At 30.0% G+C, this 18,037-nt stretch overlaps 1 non-coding gene across 1 annotated transcript; it reads left to right on the plus strand.

Moving 5' to 3' along the window:
- The first annotated feature begins 681 nt into the window (after positions 1-681).
- LOC145167995 (small nucleolar RNA R71) lies at positions 682-788 on the plus strand. The gene has a single exon (XR_013741591.1). It is a non-coding gene; the product is annotated as a small nucleolar RNA R71 (small nucleolar RNA).
- Positions 789-18,037: the final 17,249 nt, after the last annotated feature.

Consider the following 18,037-nt stretch of genomic DNA (forward strand, 5'->3'; position numbering starts at 1 on the left):
CATGATTGATTTGTGATGGGCTAATCTTGTGGGTTAGACAATGAAGTGTTAGTCAAAATCAAATGCATGGATCATAAGCTTATGTGTATGAATTAGGGTTACATATGACTCTTGGAATTCTACACTATAAATATGTTATCCTAAGCCCTAAAATTGACCACTACTTGTATTCCAAGAAGAGAATTCGATTTTGAGTCTCCTTAGCCTCTCTCATATCCATCTAGTTGTTTATTGGTGTTTGTGACTTGTTTGAGGCACAACACTTGGGGTGCTAAGTTCTCTTAAGGCCAAAGTCTTACTAGCTACATCAAGAGGTAACCTTCTAACTTGTTTTATGATTCATGTATGAAATTTTGTATGCTGGTTCAGGCTTCATGCTTTGGAAAACAATATTGCATGTATAATTAGAGAAAACTTAGGTCCAAAGCATTAGGGTTGTATGTGCACCATAGGAATGTTATAGTACATAAAACCCAACAATCCTCGAAAGTGCCACTCCTAATGCCTTTCGCTCCATCATGTCTAGGATTGTGGTATTCACGCGAATGCTTAGAGAACTCTTTAATCAACTCCTTAATCTCACCAGTATTTTTCTTTGTTAAAGGTCCTTGAGAATCAACGAGTTGCCTTGTCATCACGTTTACCCCATCATAGAAGATTGATACTTCTTGTTGCTCATTCAAATCATTTTGGGGACAACTCCTTATTAATCCCTTGTATCTCTCCCATGCCTCGTAGAGTGACTCACCCGGTTGTTGCTCGAAGTTTGTTATGGCCTTCTTGAGTTTAGCAACTTTAGAAGGTGGGAAAAAATGTTTTAAGAATTGTTCACATATTTGCGCCCAAGTAGCATTGCACCGGGTGGAAGCGCCTTCAACCAATCCTTAGCAGCTCCTTTAAAACTAACTGGAAGCATTCTCAATAACACCATCTCTCGCGGAACATTCGGGATGTTCAATTAATCAGCTATGTCATTGACTTCATCAAGGTGTTTGTAAGCATCCTCATGAACTTTCCTAGAAAATGGGACTTCCTTAAGCGTAGAAAGAATATGTCCCTTCAGCTCGAATGTTGCGGTAGCGGGAATTACAGGTTGCAATAGACCAGGATCGGTGTCCTCTCGGATTCTTTTCTTGTATGCCTCCATGGACATGTTGGCAATGTTCGACATCTCATTTTTCGGCTCGTCTTTGGGTTCGCTACTTTCTTCGGTTTCTGCTTCGGAATCGGATTCTTGAGGATTAAGATTTTTCTCAAAGCTTTCAACCTTGCTTTCATCTTTTGAGGAATTGCTTGATTCACCTATGTTCTGGCCTTTCTTCTTTCCAAAAACTGATTTAAGATCCTTGAAATGTGATTTCTTCGGTGGGTTGGTTTCTCCTACGTTCTTATCCGTCTTTTTACGAAGGGCTGACTTTTGATCTTCAAGCGGTGGTATCAAAGGTGTGTTGGATCCACGGGTCATGTACTACTGTAACAAAAAAAATAAAAAAACATAAAATTGAACAAAAACTATATAAAAATGCATATTGATCATTCACCACGACGTGGTAAAGAATACCACCTCGTGTTGTCGCAACAAAAACGAAAGAAAAATATGAAATTACTAAGCTCACGTTGTGAGTCTGGTTATTCAGAAAAATCAACTAATGGTAAAATTTGACTTTTTGCAGGTTTAACCCCACAAAAAGGATCGATTAACCTAAAATAAATTAAAAACTAAATTAGTCATTCCCTGGCAACAGCGCCAAAAAATTGATGCGTAATTTTGCTACACCTAATAGTTTTACCAACTACCTACTTACTATTACGACTTAAGGCAGTATACCTTTTCACAAATTATATAGCACTAACAGTCGGGTATTGAACACAGGGAACATATTTAAGTAACTAATTTAACTAATAAAAATTAATCTAATACAAGCAAAAGTTAATTGGGTTTTTTATCTGATTTAACAAGTTCAGACAAACTTAAGCACTTAACTATCAAATTCAATCAAGTACTAAAAACACTTCTCCTCAATTGTTAGCTACTAATTATGGATTATTAAAGTTGGTTACCAAATTTTATATTATTAGTAATTTAAGTCCAAATTTACTAATGTTTCATTAATTCATATAAAACTATGTATGGTCACACACAATCAAACACAGAATCAGTAATGGATTATGAATTTGGCTATGTAAGATTTATTAAACAAACACAATTATGGGCATAATTTATGTTCTCCAACACAGCTAAATCTAATTATTTTAATTACTTATCTAAGATTGGGTCGATCCTAGCTCTAGCAATTCAATGGTCACTAAATCACTAGGTGTCAAGTTCATGTAATTTAGTAGTCACTAAGATACACAGAACATGAATTCAAGCAATTAAAGTGTCAATTATTAACATGCTAGGTATTAACAATCGAATACAAGCACATAACCAACCATTAAAAATCCATAATTAATTAAACTAATCCATAAAGTTGAAGCTTCATCTAGCTAAACAGAAGCAGCTAGATTCAACTACTCATGGCTGAAATCACACACTCAAATTCAATGAATAAAAACATAATTAAATGTACCAAACTAAAGTGATGATTATAATCTTCAATCTTTAATTCTTCAATAAATTCTCCTTCCTTTAATGCTTGGACTTGGTTTTTCTGACTAAACTTCCTCCAGAAATCGTGCTCTAAACCCTCCAAGTCTCTCTGAATCGTGAAAGTGAATGAATATATATAGTTTTGGGAATTATTGTAATTCACGTCGTGAACAAGGATTTTACGTCGTGTTTTAAGATGAATCCTTAACGGGCAAGGACTCTGACTTCCCGTGCACTTATCTTCTAGAATACTCACTCCACGTCGTGTAAGTCATGGCCATGTCGTGATTTGGGCTTTTCGCAGGGATTTTCTTCTTTTAATTCTTCGATCCTCCAAAGTTCTGATTCTTGTCGCATTTGGCCCTTTATCTTCAAAATTGTTCCTTTTGACCGAAAAATATAATTTAATCTCATAAGAACCATATATCTTTGCAAATAACCAAAATACTAATCAAAATGCATTAAAATATTGCCTAAAAATATGTATAAATATGGCAATATCATTGAACATGCCTAACTAAAAATCAATATGTGAAAAGGAGAACCCTAATCGAATTTAGAATCTTAAAATTCAAAAAAAGAAATGCAATCAAATGAATTAGAATCACCAAGTTATGGACAACGTACTTGAAGGGGGATTGCTAAGAGCTAACTGGAGAAAAAACCAAAAAATCGAACTTAGAAGGGATTACAGGACTCAATAAATACTTATGTCGACAAAATAAACCGAAAACGAAGAAAGAAATGAGCATATCTTGAGATAGAGGGAGAAGGAACCGAATGAATTCAGAAATTGTAACCAAATTAACTTCAATTCCATTTTTATACCTAAAATTTGAACTCTGAATGTCCCCAACACCTCGCCACCGCCGCCACCGATAATGTACCTCTCCGTCCTTCAGCGACTCCAACGTGGTCTCTCATCGGGTTCTTCTCCACCAGTGAGTCACAAACATTTAATTTTCTGGTGATGCAACAAGAAAGCAGTAAAATAAGGTAGAATGGAGAAAGTGTTTGTTTGACATAGAATAAGGAACAGCAGAGAGAGGCGGTGAGTAGATGGGATTCGTAGACGGTCGAAGGAGATACATCTGATGGGTGGTAACCACAGGTGGAAAGAAAGTAGAAGCTTATGATTCGGCGGTTCTATGTGGGGTTTGCGGTGTGGAAGACCGGAGATGGAAACGACGTCGGAGGACCGCTTATGGAAGCAAGGTCGGCGGTGTTGTTGCGATGGAAGTGAGAATGAGAAGTAAGAGGGAAAACAGAGTTTAGGTCAAACATAATTTTGTAATGGACTCGGTGGAGGAAAAGTGGCAGGAACCGGAAGAAGGCAGGATTGACCGGGAAAAGTCACAAACCAAAAGAGGGTGAAATTCAGAAAAACCAAGTAATAAGGGACCAAAACTGTAAAATCGGAAAAAGTTGTGTGGAAAATGTCTAAAAAGAAGAAACTTTACTATTCCTTAAACTTTTATGCATTAACTAGTAAAAAAAGCTCGGGTTTCGCCCGGGTTATTTTTTTAACTTTTATTTTTAAAATAAACCAAAAGCATCGATTAAAAAGCAAACAGTGAAGAAATTCACTACAAATTCAATACGCAATACAGCAAAACCAAAAAAAAAACCACATATATTAAAGTATAATAAGTATTAGGCCAAAAGTGCCATTTAAAAAATTTTATTCAGGATTGAAAAGCCAAAAGAAGGAAGACCAAATATGTAACATTTACAAAGTGGTGTGGTCAAAACCCAAAAGAATGAAACTTTATTTTTCCCTACGGGTTTGTGCATTAATATATAAAAGGAGGACCAAAATTATAACCTTTACAAAGTGGTGTGCTCAAAACCCAAAAGAATAAAAATAAAAGATGGTGAAATTCAACAAAACCAAGCAATGAGGGATCAGAACTATCAATTTCGAAAACTGTTGTGGCCAAACTCCTAAACACATCAACTTTCATGTTCCTTAAGACTCTCTCTCTCTCTCTCTCTCTCTCTCTCTATATATATATATATATATATATATATATATATATATATATATATATATATATATATATATATATATATATATATATATATATATATATTCACAAGATGAAAATTCTAATCTATGATATTTTACGAACACATAAAGAATAGAAACGACTTTTAGGTCGCAAGTATATTTACATAAAATTAATTAAATGTTGTGCAAGTCGTTTAAATAATTACAGCCTAATAATTTAACTAAAATACAACCAAACATTACATGCATTTTTTTTTTTTGAACGGCATCACATGCATATTTTAAAGATATAGAACATGCATATTTTAAATGTCAAATCCAAGCAAATGCATATTTTGATAAACTTTTATTAAATATGCTATTTTGGCACAAAACAGATCAATATTGGTTTACATGTTTCATTATCATCAAAATGAAAAAATGAATTTGACAACATGAACACATAAACTCAATTCATGTTCTTGTAAGGATGGTGTTCATGCCAAAACCATCCAAACAACATGAAAGTGCATCAAAATATTTGGAATGTCACATTAAACATTATTCCATACTTTTGAAATAAGAAAAAAAATCAGTTTCTTCTATTTTACAAAACTCTAGGTTTTATTTCATAAGAATAGAAACCCTAGGTTTGTAAAACAAGGTTTTTCAAATTTTAACTTCCCATCATAGCCCTCTTTATTTTTTATTTTATTTTTTTGTCAAAATTATCTCTATTTCTTTTAGATTTTGATGCTTTTGTATAAGATAAAATTTGCCCCGGATTATGTAAAACTTGTGGACCAAAACAACCCTTAAACACTTAAAGGTTATACCATAGAAAGTCAGCGAACAGTGGTTCTTCTATGTAGGTATGGCGTTCCCCCTTGACTCTCCTAACGTCGAGCTAAGTGATTTCGTAGCGTAGTAGAATGAAGGCTACGCACCGACACTTGACTTTGTGTGAAGTTTCATAGCATGGGCATGGGGAAATGACTCTTTGCATGAGGATCATTTGGAAGATCACTCTAATCCACTTGCCTAACTACAAGAGATTCTAAATCGTATCTCACCGTATTCGTTTCATTCGTTCGTCCTCACTCATGTAACTTGCCTAGCAATTGTAAGAGCCATACCGGATATCTTTTTTATCCGTATTTTGTATCTATCTTTCTCATATTTGACTGATCAGAAGTACGAAATTTCTATTGTTAAGAGAATAAGATCGGTTCTATTAAGGACAAACACCTTATTATTTTAATTTTTTTAAACACCTCTTTTTGCTATCCAAAACCACCCCGAACAACCTTGCTTTTCTTGTCTAAAACATCCCCAAACTTGTTTACAACCCTGAAAAATCATTATTTGTTATCTAAACAATCCTAAAATTCTAATAGAAACGGTCAAAAACAACCTTTATCTTGCTTAGAAAAAAACACTTTCGTTCTAAACTTTAAAACACGTAAAGATCTAAAACATTTAGGTTTGAAAAACTTAGTTTTTTCAAGAGTGGAAAAGAACTTTAAAGCTTGACATAGAACTTTAGCAATCGTTCTACATGTCTTCTATACATAATTTTAGAAAAAAAAAATAATAAGTATGTTTTTTGTCCTTAACTATTTAAACATACTAAACAAGTATGGACAGTTATATATATATATATATATATATATATATATATATATATATATATATATATATATATATATATATATATATATATATATATATATATATATATAGGGGAATGATCAAATGAGAACACCTAAAAGATTGAGAACGTGAAAACAATTCTGGACCAATCAATATATAAGGGCATGTTAGTAATTATATATTTTAATTAAATTAAAATAAAAAAAATCAATCAAATTCCCTTAAATTTAGGATCAGTTACCAAAAAAAGAAATAAATATTCGATTTTTTATTTTTCTTATTAATGGAATATATGAACATTTTATGAAAAAAATTTAAAATTGAAAAAAAAAATTTAATTTTTTTTTCTTAAAAAAATAAATTTTTTTCTCTTATTTCACGTTTTTTCCTTAAAAAAATGAATATAAATCCAACCCCAAATCAATACTGTATTCATAAAAGAATTTTTTTCTTCAAAAAACTTGATACTACTCCAATCACAAATGAATACACATCAATTTACAAGTAATCCAATTCTTTTTTTTAATCAACTGAAAATAAAATGAGTGTAAAAATTATCATTTCTTCATAAAAGAATACCTCTAATCATATATAAATACACTCATTCACACATGATTACATTGTTGTTCACAAATGAATACATTGCTATTAACAAATGAATACCCTACTATTTACAAATGAATAAATGAATACCTCTAATCATAAATAAATACATTCATTCACACATGAATACACTGTTATTCACAAATGAATATATTGTTATTCATAAATAAATACACATTCTATCATAAATGAATTCATCAAAATATAATATAACTTACATCTAAAAAAATATAGAACATAATACAATTTTTCATTCTCCTCTAGCTTAAATTCTTCACCTTTCATCTTCTCAAACAACTCCAAAGGACCTCCACAAAAACCCATATATCATTGAGTTCAATCAACTTTCGTGCACAACCTTTTCCTATGAATATGATTCCAGGTCTGGGCTATCTTTCAAAGGGAAGGTCAACTGTGTGATGAATTTGGTTGAAGGTGCTGATAATCAAGAGAAACCAAAAAAAATAACTACACATAAAACATATTCATATGACTTTTTTTTTACCCAAAAAAAATGAGTGTAATTCTGAATTCTCATATTAGATATATTCAATACGATGAATGTAAGTGTAAAGTGAAGATATCATATTAGTATTGCAAAAATCCACAAAATAATAACTAAAATTCATAAAAGAATACCTCTTTCATGCATTTCATCAAACAACTTTTGTGCACAACCTTTCACTTTGAATCTGATTACAGTTTTACTTTGAATCTAATAACTAAAACTTCTGTGCACAACCTACATCAAGTCTTATAATCATTAATGATTATAACTCAACGCTTACCTCTTGATCTCTAGATCTCTAGTAATCATTAACGATTAATGAGACTCAACCATCGATTTCAATCCAAACAAAAAAGAGAAAAAGAAATTTGTTGTTCTTTTCTTCTTCTTCGATTTTTGTTAAAATAAAAAAAATGGAGAGCAGCCCAAATGATTTCTGACATGTTTCCGTTCATTGTCACTCGATCAGACGAGGATCGAACATTCCCCAATCGATTATGCCTCCCGATCCCTGCTTCGTTCGTGAATCCTTCTCTTCCGATCAACAACAATTCGGAGATCCTGTTCCAAAACAGAAAAGTGAAAAAGAAATTTGTTGTTGTTCTCTTATTCTTCTTCGATTTTTGTTAAAATCAAACAAAAAAAACGAGAGCAGCCCAAATGATTTCTGACCTGTTTCCGTTAATTGTCACTCGATCAGACGAGGATCGAACATTCCCCAATCGACTGTGCCTCCCGATCCCTGCTCCGTTCGTGAATCCTTCCCTTCCGATCAAAAGCAATTCAGAGATCATGATTCCCTTTCCCCTTTTTTGGCTTCATCGATTCCAATCTGTCCCACCATTCTTTTCCCTTTTGTGGTGGATCGATGATGTAGGGTGGAGGCGTACCTAGGTTTACGGAGAGAGATGAAGAGAGAGACGGGAAATAGAAGGAAATAGGTGAGTGATTGAGGAATTATAGGAATTAAATAACGGTGGTAAAGGTCCAATTACTATAATACCCTTATCACCATTTGAAGTTACACTTTAATACCTGTAACTTTTATAATTTTACATAAATGGCTCATTCGATAATAACCTTAGATTTAGTTTTTTAAATGGTTCAGATCTGTTCTCGCGTTCTCAACCTTTTGGGTGTTCTCATTTGATCCTACTCCTATATATATATATATATATATATATATATATATATATATATATATATATATATATATATATATATATATATATATATATATATAAGTTAGGATTAAATATGAATGGTATATATTGTGTGAATGTATGATAAGTTTTGGCAATTAGATTTCTATATGGCTAAGATTGGATGGTGTATAGTAGTTACAATGGAACTCAATACATACAAACATTTCCTTTTAATAAAAGAAAATTAAAAATAGTAATTATAAGGGCATAATTGACATTTAATTAATTCTCAATAAGGAAGTCAAGAGAATTAAGGAGAATACATTTATCTTAATTCAAAAACAATATTCAGATATCAAAATCAACTCTAACTCTCTCGATATGTATGAAATTATAATATACGAATTATACTGAAGAATTGAAGAATTCTTCTAATAAATAGAGATGAAGAATACGAGTTCATTCTCAAAGAATACGAGTTCATTTTAGAGATTTTTTTAGAACTAAACGTTATTAAATAATATTACTACATTTATTCTCAATAATAACAATCTGCACCAAAAGTAAAATATTCTTAAAGAATACACGTGTATATATTAAACAATACCATATCATTATCGAAGAAAAATGTATCACATAATAATGTGTACAACATTTTAAACAATATACACAACCTTCTATACAACATTCTTTAAGAATATGTTTGTAATATATACTACATTCTTTATATAATATAAAGTATTGTTGAAGATTAAAAAAAAAACTTTTAATATATACATTCCATAAGAATCTAATTGTCAAAAAAAGCAAACTGAATTACAAAAACCCTACATTCTACTCCACTGATCATTGGTTTTCATCACCTCTTATCATCTTCAAACAACCAACAATACATACATCCTTGTTTCCCATGAAATGGTTCATACAACTGTCTTGAAATATGTCTTTCTTCCCTCTTGAATTGAATAATACACTGCAATATATATAAAAGTCACATTACTAAAATTAAATAACATAACATCTAATATTCTCTGAGAATGTTTTGCTGAAAACCGACAACTAAAAAACACAAACTTTTCAATACAATATTGGTTCTTTGACAAAACCAGATGAACACACACTACACTGAGTTTCCATATTCTTTGAGAATACAAACATAATTAAGTAAAGTGAATGAATTCTTGTAGAATGGAATTATATACAAATTCAGTTCAACTACACGAAAATGATGAACATGCACTATTCTATAAGAATGTGTAGCTTGAACTGTAAATTTCTAAAATAAAAATAAATTCTTTATTCTCATATCATAATTCGTAAAGAATGGTTGGTGCCAAATTCATACATGAAAAAAAGTGACAAATAACTTCTTTACTTTTACCAGGAAAAAAATCATGGTGTGTGCAACTTTCATAAATAATAAAAAAAAATGATATGAAATTTAACATGTAATCTAAAAAAATACCTTTTGTGAAATCAAGCCTTGATTATGCCCACCTTCATGTTTATGTTCTTGTTATGTTATTTTTCTTTTCACCATTGTTTGTCGCTGATGTAAAATAATAGCCATATCTGAAAGGAAAATTAAACCACAATGACTAAATAAAAAAAACATAATTAACAGTTTTTTAATCGAAAAAGAAAAGGAGAAGATTTTGATTTCAGGGATAATGACTTTATGTACCTCAAAGAAGTCGATGTTGGACTGGAACTACCAGGAGAGATTGAGAAGTTTATATACAGATCAACCTACATCACGAACAATTATCACACATTTTAAAATAGAAAAATAGTAAAATTGGCAGTTTTCATATCCTTCCCTCCAATTCAAGAACAAGGACAACTGCAGGTTCAAACTTTGTGGTGAAGCAGTCAGCTAGAAGAATGGCTTGTACGGGGACATGTGCCAAATCATATTTTGATGCTTTTACACCTTTCTTAGCTACCATTGTTTCAAGTAGATTCCTTTTCCTATTCAGTTATATAAGAAACCAACATTGTAAGGTTTAATAAAATCTGGTATTTTACTAAAGTAAAACTATTTAGAAAAGATTAAACTCAGATTTCATAAAATGCCAAAATTAAACTTAAACTAATTCTTCGAAACAAAGTACAACTCATAAATCAAAGTATAATGTTGTAATAAGAAAAAAAAAAGGAAGTAGAATAATTGGAAGGTGTAACAGTCTAATAGAAAAAAATGAATGAAGGTACTTGTTACGCATTTAGAATATTCTATCTCATAATGTGTGTACTCATGGGAACTAACAATCAATCTAAGTAATAAAAACTCTAGTTGACAAAAGAAACCAATGGTCATATTACTCAAATTAGCACAATCCTATTACTAATCAATAACCAAAAAAACACAAATTTGCAACTTGGCATACAAAAGTCATACAATTTAATAGTAGCAAAGACTTGGAATACAATACTCATACAAATTAGCAATAGCAAAGACTTGAACACTGAAAACTAATGCCGCTCTTCTTAACTGATCAAATTAACAATAACAAAAAAAACTCATACAAATTGGGTAAATAATTCATTCAAGAACCAGAAATTGGAATTCTAACCAAAACAATCTTACCTGTAACAGAAACAATAAGAGGGGTGATGTAGGAGGTGGCGAACGATTCTGACCGATTCTAATGATGGCGATGTGAGGAAGGCGAACGATTTCAAAAACACAAACATTGTTTTCATATGGAAAAAATTAAAAAGAAACTTTGAAAGGATAATCTCTAATGACCATCTTCAAATGAGTGGCCCAAGAAATGACTCTAAGTTGGAAACGCTAATATTAATTAATAAAGAATGCTGAAGATAAAAAAAGATAATAGGCTCACCAATCAACTTTGTAATTCCTATGAGAAACGAAACGAGTGAAAAAATTGCAAAATCAACAACTGTGTCTTGAAAACTAGGGCAAGAATGAAACCTAAGCAGCAAGAAAAAATAAATTCTAGTAAGGCCGCATATAAAAAAAATTAAAATTTTTTAAATCAGTCGTATCCTTTTTTACGTGTAATCCAGTGTCGTGCTTGATCGTTGAAGGAGAAGTAAGGGTTATTACAGATGGATGTATATGGATGGTTGCGGCGAAGATGTGGTGATTATAACCGATGAAGATGATGATGGTTACAGCGAAGATGATGACGACCTCGTCTGCAGGTTTCTGTAGACGGACAAAGAAGAATATGGCAGGGATGGTAAGATGTTGATCATTCCGTTTTCCTTCTCGTTTTCTCTATGATGGTGGTATGGTTATAAGTGACGGAAGGGTTTGGCTGGCATATGGTCCTGGAGACCTTAATTATAGGCAATAATAAGTAAAGATAATTCTAGGAAATTAATATTAGGTAATATTTAATTTAATTAATAAAATTACCAAATTACCCTTATCAAATGATTGGTCTACAATTGGTCATATATATATATATATATATATATATATATATATATATATATATATATATATATATATATATATACATTTATGGTCCTTTAACTTATCCTGCATTTACAATAAATACCATATCTTTATTTCAGTGCGGTGTAAATGAATACCACTACGATCAAATCAAAAATATAACTATATTTACATTTATTGTCCTTTAACTTATCCTGCATTTACAATAAATACTCTATCTTTATTTTAGTGCGGTGTAAATGAATACCACTACAATCAAATCAAAATAATATAATTATATTTACATTTATGGTCCTTTAACTTACCCTACATTTACAATAAATACCCTATCTTTATTTTAGTGCGGTGTAAATGAATACCACTACTAGTGATCAAATCAAAATAAAATAAATATAATTTACATTTATGTTCCTTTAACTTATCATGCATTTACACTAAATACCATATCTTTATTTTAGTGCGGTGTAAATGAATAACACTACAATCAAATCAAAATAATATAACTATATTTACATGTATGGTCCTTTAACTTACCCTGCATTTACAATAAATATCCTATCTTTATTTCAGTGCGGTGTAAATGAATACCACTACGATCAAATCAAAATAATATAACTATATTTACATTTATGGTCCTTTAACTTATCTTGCATTTACAATAAATACTCTGTCTTTATTTTAGTACAGTGTAAATGAATACCACTACAATCAAATCAAAATAATATAACTATATTTACATTTATGGTCCTTTAACTTACCCTACATTTACAATAAATACACTATCTTTATTTCAGTGCGGTGTAAATGAATACCACTACGATCAAATCAAAATAATATAACTATATTTACATTTATGGTCCTTTAACTTACCCCACATTTATAATAAATATCCTATCTTTATTTCAGTGGGGTGTAAATGAATACCACTAGGATCAAATCAAAATAATATAATTATATTTACATTTATGGTTCTTTAACTTATCCTGTATTTAAAATAAATACCCTATCTTTATTTTAGTGTGGTGTAAATGAATATCACTACAATCAAATCAAAATAATATAACTATATTTACATTTATGGTCCTTTAACTTACATTGCATTTACAATAAATATCATATCTTTATTTCAGTGCGGTATAAATGAATACCACTACGATCAAATCAAAATAATATAACTATATTTACATTTATGGTCCTTTAACTTATCCTGCATTTACAATAAATACTCTATCTTTATTTTAGTGCGGTGTAAATGAATACCGATTACGATCAAATCAAAATAATATAACTATATTTACATTTATGGTCGTTTAACTTACCTTACGTTTACAATAAATATCATATCTTTATTTTAGTGCAGTGTAAATGAATATCACTACAATCAAATCAAAATAATATAACTATATTTATATTTATGGTCCTTTAACTTACCCTATAATTTATATGGAAGGGGTGGGGAGTGTTATTAACTTTTAATTTTATAAATAATTTGTAAATAAAAAATTAATAAAAATAGTTAATAAGGGTATAACAGTCTCTTTAGCTCAGACTAACCACGCAACAAAAGGAGGTAATAGGGACCGTCCGAGTTAAGAAAAAAAATTAGGGATCAAACTCGTAAATTACCCCAAACCGCAGGGACCATTCGTGTGTATATGTGTGTGAAAAAGTTGAAATATGAATATATTAATAAGGATTGAAAGTAATTTTTTTTAAATAGAGAAGGGTATAAACTGAAAATATGTTTTAACTATAACGGGTAAAAGTGTTAAAATTATTTAATCTTTGATAATATATTATAAAATAAAAGATATAAAGAATGTCGTAAAATGTGGGATTAAGAAGTAAAATAAAAAAATATAAAGAATGCATAAAAGTCTTGTAAATTTGGGTTTAAAAGAGATAATGTTAACCGGAAACATCATTTATTGGCTCAAGGGATTAATTGCTCTAATACCATGACGAGATTAATAAAAATTAGGATAGATTTATACATGAATGATGCGTCGGGATGATCTTTTGATGATGCTCTTAATGGATGATGGATTATATTGATTAGTTATATGGATGAGTTGGATAGGGCTCTGCTATTCAGAAATAAACGAACTTTTTCAATAGAGGGCTCTGCTATTCAGAAATAGACAAACTATTTCAACAGAGGAAGACGATTGAGATCAACTCAAGTATTAAAACACTCAAACTTATCTTGTTTATTCCATATGGGCAAAGGCCCTATTTATAGGCTCAAGAGAGTCGGTTACATAATTGAATTGCAATCGTATGATTGCAATACGACAAACATATTTACAATATAGTCCCCTAGACTATTGAGGGTTACACACTTTATCTCACATCTTACAAACTTTACATCATAATCTAGATGTCACACTATACCTAGTGACATATGACGTATAACCTAGCGATAACGACCAATACCAACAAATAAGACAATATACAAAATTATAAAATACATCATTCCACAACGAAAAGACGCGTGCCTTCAATAATGTCTACTTTAATAATGGATTTATACGTCATTGCTTACGTCATTCCTCCCGCCACCGAAAGGACAGATATTTCTGAATAATGTTTGCTTATGTCATGGCTGACGTTAATCTTCCATGAGCGACGTTTCTTCCATATCTGAGTAGGGATGTTTTTGGTTGTTGCTTTATGATGGCTTCCATTCTCTTGTCAATGTGTCTGCTATATGATTGTTGGCGCTTTTGATATACTTGAGGTATGGGTGAAATTGATGTAATTTGCCAACGAATCAATCGTTCACGACAATAATCTTCTTGTAATTTATATCGCCAAAAGCCAAGTAGATACTTGGAATCTGTGCGTGACTCGAATCTGTTTTGAAGTAGCTCGACTTTCCATTTTTTTAATGTTCTGAGACATGCTAGTGTTTCTCGTTCATGTGTGCTATAATTTTGCTCCGTTTGGGAAAATGTTCCCGATATATACTTGCATAATTTTTGCTCATATTTATCTGTTTTTAATACTTCAGATGATACATCCGTATCAATGTATGCTTTTGGTGATATTTTCATATCACTGTATACTTTATCATTGTTTACTTCGGATGGTATTTTCATACCAATGTATGCTTTATGATTGTATATTTTTGATGGGTAAGATATAAGGTTCCCTCTTTATCTAGTCCCAATAATACTTTTACATGTATAATTGTTTTTAGGCATCCTGCCCAAGTATCTTGTGATGCATCTGTCTCCACAATTAGAAAATCGTCGACTTTTGCATTATATAAAGTAGGGAGAACCTGAATTTTTTGTTTTATATTTTGTACCAAAATAGTATCTGTATTGGTCCAAGACCAAGGTATTTTTTCTGATATTTTCTTTTGTAAAACTTTTCTTTCTTTTGCTAAATTTTTCATAAATCCTTGTTCTGCAATATAATTTAAACATCCAAGAAATCGTTGAATTTGTTTTCTATTTTCAAGTTTATCAGGAAACATATTTAATTATTCTCGTATGTTGTCTGTTAAAGATAGTTGACCATTTTCTCCAATTTTTAAACCAAGATATTCAACTGTAGATTGAAAAAGTTTCGATTTCTTTTTTGATAAAACTAAACCTTTTTCTTTGATTCTTTGTAAAACTTTGATAACTGCATCGATATGTGTTTGTTCATTTCCTTTTGTAAAAACAATTATATCGTCAATGTATGCAAGACAAATATGATCTAAACCATTTAAGGTTTCATCCATGAATCGTTGATATATTGCTGGTGTCTGCTTTAAACCGAATGGAAGGACATTCCATTCATAATGCTTCTGGGGAGGACATGAAAAAGCAGTTAGTGGTTTCGTATTTTCATGTAAGCGTAGTTGCCAATATCCGGATTTTGCATCAAATGTACTAAAATGTGTATTTCCTTTTAATTTTTCCAAAATATATTCTTTTCGTGGTAATTTATATGAGTCTCCTATAGTAGCATTGTTCATCTTTTTATAATTAATAATCATTCTTCGTTTGCCTCGTTTTATTTCATTATTATTTTATACATAGAATGCAGGTGCAGAATGAGGACTTGTGCCAGGTCGAATGATTCTTTTTTCTAATAGTTCAGTGCATTCCTGTTTAAATTCGGAAACATCTTTTATACTATATGGAATTTTATTTGGAACATTAACTTCATCATTAGGGTTTTTTAATAATATTATTATTTCTTGATTATTTCTATTCTTTAAATGATCTACCAGGTTTTCACTACATACTTCTTCAAGTTGTTTTTCAGCAATTTCTTTAGCAAATGTTAGTAATATACGTAATTGAAAACCAACTTCTTGTTTTATTATTTTAATAAGATCAAAATGTTTGATAATTGCAGTTTTTATAATTCCTTTTGTAGGGTGATTAAGACTTATATGATCATTTGTTTGTATAAATGGTTGATATAATTTAAGGAAATTATTTCCTATTACTAAATCTATTCGCGAATCATGTTGATATATAGTTGGAGTTTTAAATGGTGTTTTTTCAATTACTATATCAATGTCTCTTCCTACGAACCCAATTTTATAAATTGATTTATCAGCAATTGTAATTTTTAATGATTTTTTTAATTTTTCCCATTTTTTTAATATCTTTCTTCTTCCAAAACATAAAGTAGTTCATGTATCTATATATGAAACTAGTTCTTTATCTTGTATTTTAGTAATTGTATTTTCATATATATAGTAATTCTCCCTAAGGTCTTTTCATTTATTCACAAAGCATCCAAACTATAAAAATAGTTATTTCTATTATTGACAAACATTTTGAAATTATTTCCCATTAAATTTTAACCTTTACATGTATTTCAATAATATTTAAAATATAATCGTTTTTAGTTTATTGTTTTCATATTCGCTACGGTTTGTTAAGTGTAAATGTATGATTAGTCATCCACACCCTAAAGGTTAGGATTTCGATTATCCTAATTTTTTTTCTAAATGCGTTTTTTTTAACTTTTAATTATATGTATTTTGTAATATTTTAGCAGTTTACAACAAACCATCTGATTTTCATAGCAATGCACGAGGGGACAACACTAGTTTATTTTATTGTTTGATTAAGTAATGGCGAAAACCACCATTATTTTATTTTATTTTTTATTTTATTTTACTATCATAAATGAAATCATAGTCCAACTTTGAGTGCGAATATGTTTTGTGAGGTTAAAATTAAAAGCATTTAGATGGTCAAATATTTGTAATTAATAAAGCATAATTACAATTATTTTTAATCAAATGTGACTAAAATAAATAAAAATAATAGTTTTTATTTATCATTGTTTTGTCGAACACAGTCATATTTTAATTTTTATTAGAAATATGTTAATATTAACAATAAAACATGTAATATTAATAATGTTTAAATTAATTTTATTAATAATAAGAGAATTCAACTATATGAATGTTACAATTATTACGTGGCGCATTCAGTGGAATATATTCATTTAAACGAATATTATACATTATTTTTCATCCACTTGAACATTCTCATCTATTGTGACGTCAAAGTGGCAAAATTGTAAGCATTGGATGAGATAACTTAAAGGACCATAAATATAAACATAGTTATATTATTTTAATTTGATTGTAGTGATATTGATTTACACTCTACTATCGTAGTAGAATTCGTTTACACATCACTTAATAAGGGAATGGAGTTTGGGGTTTTTACAGTAAAATATGGGATAACTCAAATGACCATAAATATAAATATATTTGTATTATTTTGATCTGATCGTAATGATATTTATTTACACCGCACTCAATAAAAGAAATAAAGTTTAGGCTATTTATAATAAAATACGGGGTAACTTTAAGGACCATAAATGTACACATAGTTATATTATTTTTATTTGATCGTAAACATAGTTATATTATTTTTATTTAATCGTAAACATAGTTGTATTTTAATTTTCTTAATAACGACGTTTATATTCACAATAGAATATATAATATTATGATGTATATGTGTGTTTGCCGTTTTTAAAAAACTTACAAACGTTTTAATAAGTTACTTTTAATATACTTATTTAAAACCTATTAGTCGTGAACTTGTGATGTTGAATTGTTTTTCATTATATATATATA

Source organism: Lactuca virosa, chromosome 3 (assembly GCF_052849685.1).
Source record: "Lactuca virosa cultivar CGN04683 chromosome 3, Lactuca_virosa_CGN04683_v6, whole genome shotgun sequence".
NCBI lineage: Eukaryota > Viridiplantae > Streptophyta > Magnoliopsida > Asterales > Asteraceae > Lactuca > Lactuca virosa.